A 6,000-nucleotide genomic window follows, 5' to 3' on the forward strand; every position below is an offset into this window, starting at 1 on the left:
TTATTACCCACATACTTCAATTCAGGTTTATTTATGTAGCACCAAATCTCAACAAGAGTAGCCTCAAGGCACTTTATACTGTAAGGTAAAGACCCTATAACATTAGAGAGAAACCCCCAACAATCAGAGCGTCACCTGTGAGCAAGCATAGGAAAGTAAAGGAAAAACTCTCTTTTAATAGGAAGAAGCCTCCACGACCTCCTGCCACTGTTTGGTTGTGTGGAGAAGGATAAAAGAAAAAGGAGAGCATAGAGAGATGAAGACGAACACAAACTACAGGACAGACAAAATTTTATTACATGCAATAATGGTATATAAACACCTGGGGAGTGAAAAGAGGTGAGTGGAGAAAAAAAATGCCCAGTGTATCACAGGAATTCCCCCAGCAGCCTGAGCTAAGAGCAGCATAACTTGGGGACGTTTCAGGGTAACCTGATTGAGTCCTAACTGTAAGCTTTATTAAAAAGGAAAGTTTTGAGTCTAGTCTTAAAGGTAGAGAAGTTGTCTTTCTCCAGAATCCAAACTGGGATCTGATTCCATAGAGGGGCCTCATAGCTGAAGGCCTCCCATCATCCATCCATCCATCCATTTTCTCCTAGGACCTTCTTGCTGTGAGGCAGCAGTGCTAACCACCCAGCCACCGTGCTGCCGGCCTCCCATTCTACTTTTGGAAACTCTAGGAACCTCAAGTAAGCCTGCAGCCTGAGAGTGAAGTGCTCTATTACAAGGTGGTACTACATACTACTACTACGAGTTACTACATGATGTGCTCACTTTACCTTCCATGAACGTTTTGGATTAATCTGGCTAAATAACTGTAGACTGCAACACGTCTTATTATCTGAATTTTTGTGCCTCCTGCCATATGTAACTTTGTTGTAATATTTTGACTGTCCCACCAAATATCAGCATTGAATGAGTACATTATCATAATAGATCAAAATGAAGCCAAACCAATGAACCAACCAGTAATCATCTGGAACTATACTCTGAGGGTGTATATTAAAATTTAATGTGTTTAGTGCAGTACTCACATGCCTGACAAGGAGAATAAAAATGCACTTTGCACCTAAGGTGGAGCATGGAACAGAAAAGTAAAGATAGAAAAGGAGAGGTGGAAGGATACAAGCTTAGCAACTACGTGGAAAAAGTACTGGGGAACTGAAAGAAGGAAGAATATAATAAAGTGAGGGGAAAGGGATGGCAGAGAGAGGGAGGAGTGATTAAATGAATAGATGGATGATGGAATCAATTAATGAATGTTAATGTGCTACAGTGTAACCGGGGATTGGAATGTCATTGCCAAGGGTCTTATAGGTCTCCAGAAGGGGGAGCCATGTGTCAGTGACTCTAGTCTGTGTCAAAGACCTTTATCAGTGCAGTAATGTGTGTATGTATGTGTGCGTGCGGTGTGCGTGCTGCTAAACACTGAATAGTCAGAAGGTGGCTCTTTGTTTCCTCATCTGATCTGATCTCGTTACTACCAAACCAAATTTTCCTATGTCAGCGATGATCAAGTGAGATGAGGATGCAAAGAGAAAAAGGCGTGTGTATATGTGTGCGTGTCTTTGCACTCTTGTGCATGTCAAACTGTGCATGTGCATGTGTGAGTTTGTATTGGCAGCTGATAGCATTTTAGGAGCTGAAGCCTGTATACATACTGGCGACCCTCTACACTATCGACAGCTGCCAATTGTCACTCTAGTGAGTGACAGTTCTCTATTGATGGACGGGATCTGCTGACAGAGAGATGAAGGACGAAACAATAGGAAACAGAGCTCCATTGGCGAGAGGGCCAGAGGAGACAGTTAAAAGAAAGGGGAAAAAGGTCTACGTTTGCAAGAGCTTTGAAACTTTCTGAAGGTCATGGTAAGGGTAGGAGGGAAAGTTTCAAGCCTGGGTCTGCTTCAGTTCACCTTTAGCTCTATCATGAGACATCATTTTCTTTAGCAGTCCAACAGTGAAACAGTCAATTCTCATTGGGATCAAGATCCTTTTTGCTGCAACCAGCAAATTAATTAACTCAGCCATCACACAAACACAACTGCTCAAGTAAAACATTTTTTTTAAAATCAGCTAGTAAACCGTTAATAACCTCCAGAAGGATCATTTTGGTAACTTTAAGCTGTGTTCCTTGCAGTTATAAGGTGCATAGTACCCAAGCACCAGTAGCACTACTAATAACCACAACGTCTGGCAAGTAGTTCTTTTAATTTGCTGTATAATGGGATGAGAAGTGATTGTTGTTGTGAATTTAATGGCAAATTCTTTCCACCATGATGGGGCAAAGACACAGAATGAATGAAAATGAGATGGTCCTGTGATTAATGGAGCAGCTACTTGGTCAGTGTAAGAAGAGCACAATGTTTGAGTATAAGCTGACGATAGGAAGGAAATACATACTAATGGTCCTAAATACCATTGCCTCAGATTTGAGCTGCAGCAGGCACCAAATGTATTGTAATGAAATTGACAGTAATGTGAGTGTGAGCTACTAAATTAAACAACAGGTGTGGTAACTTAGGCAGTTCTGGCTCATTTGCTGGCTTTCTGTTTGCTGATTAACTCTCTGGTAGCTAGTCTTTGATGAGGAAAGGCCATAGAGGAACTTTCTTCCTCTTTGATGAGGAAGAAAGTTCTGAAAAATTGAGCTGAGTCTTTTGTGTCTTCTGTTTGACCTTTGCAGTTCATCTCCAGCATACTCAAACATATAACAAGCAAAAACATCTTGTATACAGATACAAATACAGTGCACACACTTGTGTCTATATGTCTTTGCGTCTGTGTGTGTTGCCTCACCTCAGGAAACTTGTGGCTAATTCCATTAGTGGGTGGAGAGAGCATGTAAATGAGGGGAGACATCTGTTAGTGAAGGGAGCTTGATGGAGTGAGCCGGGAGGGAGGGGAGAAGCACAGACACACACACACTTATAAACTCACATGCACATCACTACACTTCACCTATATACAGCTGTCTTTTCTTAAAAATATAAGCCCCAATTGAACTTATTTTATGTGTATGCCTTGGAAATGCGCCAAATTGTTAGTCTTGAAGGCCATGCATTCACGGTTCCACAGAGTCATCATGGGTTCTTTTAGAGGGGTTGTGACATATTTGTCTTTATTTTACAGTCGAAAATATAATATAGTAGACAGTATGAAGGAGATTGTAGCAGTAGAAGGGATGATGTCTATATGTGAACAATTTACAGCTGTATTTTCTTCAACTTGCTATGTGCACTCATGCTTCTGCTTTATAATTTCTTCCCCAACACAGTCTGTCAGAGTAAAACCCTGTTATGTAAAATATATATATATATATATATATATATATATATATATATATATATATATATATATATATATATATATATATATATATATATATATATATATTTGCAACTAAAACTGCATGCACAAAGGCAGAAATGTGCATATGCATTGCTTTTGTATGGATAAAAAATTGCTGAAAAGAATTGCTTGCACATAAAAAAAAAAAAAGCCCTTTGCATCACAAATTATTAGACTTGTCAATGAAAACAGCACCAAAGAAGACTGATTTTGACTGTGTGGTCCTTTAATTGTTCCCTGGCTTTTCCAGCCTGCGGGTTGGAGTGCCATTGAAGTGTAGTCCACCACAATAAAAGCTACTGTGTGGAACAAAAGTAACACTAAGTTTAACAGACATGACAAAAAAAGAAATGGTTGGGTTAATAGTAGAAAGACCTCCAACAACCCAGGAGCAGCTGTCCTTACTCATGTCCATGACATGCAGCAGCTATTTAGATCAAAAATACAAAGAGGAGGCCTGATTAAATATAGTACAAAATCATTTACACATAATGAAAATAAGAAATGCATGCTCTGCAAATCAGGCATTTCCATATAATATTTCTACAATATCAGACTTTTTAGGCTTTAAAAAAATGCTTGCTTGAAGTCTGTGTTACTTACACACAACGTATTCATAATACATCATGTACACATGTGAAGTTCTCTACATGTGTGTTTGTATATTAGTATGTATTGTTGCTGGGGGCTAATGGGTAGGGGGTGGGGGGTAGACTGAGGGTCCAGATGGTTGGAGAGATAGATATAGAGGTAGATAAAGACAAAGAAAGAGGGAACAAAGGCAAGGCAGAAGAACTCACTGTTTATCATTCAGGAGACTCTCCCCAATGGTCATTGCTCTGCTAACACACATACATACACGCAGGTATGTGTTGGTCTTAATCCTATTGTGTAGCAGTGACCACAGTGTGTGACTCTCATCACCTGTCCACACACACACACACACACACACACACCACACACACACCACACACACACACACACACACACACACCACACACACACACACACACACACAGACTGACAGAGTATAATCCTGTCAGTAACTGTGATGGAATTTAGAGAGGATTTAATTTTTATAATTCTACCAGCATACTGTGAATCATGGGAGCAAAAGTAAGGTCCAGAATATGTGTGTGTGTGTAAGCGCACACACTTCTCTATCTTTTTGTGCAGTGTATTTTTTACATCTCACTTTTTTACCTTTTATTCTGCTGTTGGAGTATATTTATCTTTTCAGCTCAGCTCACAAATTGACAACTCATATATTCACTGCATCCATTAGTTTTCAAAAAACAAAATTAAAAAAAACCCCAAAATAAATAAACTTTTTATGAATTTTTTACTCCCTTGTGGCAGTTTTGCATAATGTAATCAAATTTAAGTGAACACCACCAATGTGCAGCTGGAAATGTCTGTGGGGAAATGGCTGCAGATGGGAGCCATGAGGGTAGAGACTACTAAATGAATGTTCATAGATATACATTAAACTGTTCCAAACAGGGGCAGCATGTATAAACTCTAGCGGTGTGGTTTCACTGTTTAATATAAGATATTGTTGGCTGAATGTGCTTGATTGACAGGAAATGGGAAAGAAGGCTGGGCAGTCTGTCATATTGTTAATATGATAGGTAATACCCCAAGGACATACACACAAACAAGAAAGAGACTCCCTTTCTATCAGTCTCTCTAAACACTCCTACATACACCTGAATTTCTTTACCTCTCTGTCTCTCATTTCCTTCCCACACACAAACAGCTTTCTAGCTTTTCCTTTCGCGTACACTCTCCCTGTGACTTAATCTTTCACACACACCTATATATGCACTCTGAGTGTTATGGCTATGTGGCATTTACTGCAGGTTAATAATGAGAGGAGAGGTCTGTGACCCTGTCAGAAGTGTGAGAAACTGACCCAAAGACATCAGACAGAGGCCGAGACCCGCAACCTTGAGGGAATTAAAGTCTGTGTGTGTGTGTGTGTGTGTGTGTGTGTGTGTGTGTGTGTGTGTGTGTGTGTGTGTGTGTGTGTGTGTGTACCTGTGCGTGGGTGGGTGTCCATCCCCGTCTTCTCATGGATGACATATGTGGGGTCATTTACATACCATTACCTTTCTACTGGATATGAGGCATCACACACACACACACACACACACACACACACACACACACACACACACACACACACACACACACACACACACACACACACACACGCCACACAGTGGTGGATTGGCCTGGTGTGATGTCCCTGTCAGATGTCAGGATGCAGATGGGATGAAATAGAGGGGGGGTAGGTCACGTCTGTTCCCTTTTTCTCTCACACAAGTGCATACACTCACAAACACACACACCTGTCTTGCCCCTAAGGTGCCCACTTACTAAGAGAGTTGTCAGCACGTCTGTGTGAAGCCTCAACTGTTTGACATCTGCCAGAAAACTCCCAAACATGCATGCATGCATATATCCCCACCACCTCATTTCAGAACAACAGAGCATTTCCCAGTGATCAACATTTAGATACAGGTCATCACTTACTGGTCCCAGCTGCCAGACACACATACACACACAACACACACACTCCTCTGGAGAAAAGTGTTAGAATTATGGGCTGTTAGAGAGAGATTGAATTGTAGAGCTGCAGACAAG

The sequence above is a fragment of the Archocentrus centrarchus genome, chromosome 3 (genome assembly GCF_007364275.1).
Source record: "Archocentrus centrarchus isolate MPI-CPG fArcCen1 chromosome 3, fArcCen1, whole genome shotgun sequence".
Taxonomy (NCBI): domain Eukaryota; kingdom Metazoa; phylum Chordata; class Actinopteri; order Cichliformes; family Cichlidae; genus Archocentrus; species Archocentrus centrarchus.